The sequence below is a fragment of the Papilio polytes genome, unplaced genomic scaffold (assembly GCF_000836215.1).
Source record: "Papilio polytes unplaced genomic scaffold, Ppol_1.0 DF823061.1, whole genome shotgun sequence".
Classification (NCBI taxonomy): domain Eukaryota; kingdom Metazoa; phylum Arthropoda; class Insecta; order Lepidoptera; family Papilionidae; genus Papilio; species Papilio polytes.
The window spans coordinates 1-1,528 of NW_013526143.1; the positions used below are offsets into that span (position 1 = coordinate 1).

At 32.3% G+C, this 1,528-nt stretch overlaps 1 long non-coding RNA gene across 1 annotated transcript; it reads right to left on the bottom strand.

Annotated features, from left to right (window-relative positions):
• On the bottom strand, window positions 1-1,528 carry LOC106105296. Its single transcript, XR_001225728.1, has 3 exons — window positions 1,478-1,528; window positions 764-854; window positions 1-15 (listed from the first exon to the last, which is right to left on the bottom strand). It is a non-coding gene; the product is annotated as an uncharacterized LOC106105296 (long non-coding RNA).

Genomic DNA, 1,528 nt, shown 5'->3' on the forward strand with positions numbered 1-1,528 from the left:
CCTGCCGCCGGTGCGCTGTAACACGTTAAATTACGTGAAACGTAAAAAATAGAAAAAAAACACATATAAAAAATAACAAGGTAAAGAACTAGAAAAAAAAAACAAACTACAAAGATAACAAGGCTGCTGCAAAAAATAGCAGCAGGAAATAAAGAAAACAATAAAAAAAAACACGTTAAACTATTACTGTCTTCTATACGAATTAGACAAAAAATCCTAAAAAATCTTACCAATATTATAAATGCGATTAGATTGATGTTTGCTAAAGTCTGTAGCCTAAACTGAACGGATCTCAATGAAAATCGACTTAAATGTAGGGAATAGTTTGGAAGAACACAGGCTACTTACTTCTCTAATTTTTTTTTAATTTCACGTAGACGAAGTCGCGAGCAACAGCTAGAGTTCAATAAAGGTTAATAGCCGGTATTTAATTTAACGGACGAATCCAAAAGTGAGATATTCAACTGAATAACTAACCTAACCTAACTAGGTTCTGTTTCTTAAGATAATATAATTTATTGTAATAAGGTAACATTTCTAGTTAAAAAAACAGTTAAAACCCTTCTAGTTAAAAAAACAGTTAAAACCCTTATTTTTCTAAGATCAGTGATTGTAATAATCAGATAAGACGATCAATTTCAATACTTATATGTTACTAATTTCGAAGTGTGTATGTTTAACTTGTTTTGTTTGTTATCAATATTAAATTTGGTTGTGTACTTTGAACATGCGATTGGTATACCTTTCCAATAAATAAACTTACTAGCTAACAATAGTAGTCTTTCCCCTTCCGCCTGTTCCGTGGAGCCGCTGAATTCTATTGTAGACGCGCACAGATTCAACGCCTGGCTAGCCTGTAACAATATCATCTACTTTTATAACTTTCCGTAGAAAAAATCATATAAGTTCACTAGAAGTTTTCATGCTTCATCTCCATGACATTATAAAAACTATATTTGAGTGTTGCGTTGGCAAATGTCACAATTCAAATGCTTCAATGATAACGAAGGCCCTTGATTTGCTTCTTTACTGCTATTGATAATATTGCAGTTTTTGTCCCTTTCCCGCATGACGGCTTTTTTTGAAATTTATTAACCCCCTAAGTTGAATAGCGTGAAATTATATAGCGTAAAGCGTATCGTAAGTGAAGGGCTCTTTATTAAAGTAAGAGTTATTCAAAAATATGCTGTGATTGCTGAAATTCTACGCCACGAAGTAGTGTGTGTTTACGCTTTATTATATCATACTAATATTATAAATGTGAAAGTTTAGATGGATTGATGGATGAATGGATCTTTATTATAGTTTGTAGCCTAAATGGCTTAACGGATTTCGATGAAATTTGACATAGATATAGAAGACAGTCTGGAAGAACACATAGACTACTTACTTTTTTTTAATTCCACGCGGACGGAGTCGCCAGCGAAAGCTAGTAATATATTTTATATTAGTATAGAAAGTATAGATACCAACATACCTGTGATATAATAGTTTGTTGCTTGTTAATCTCATTCTGCAGCTCTTTGAT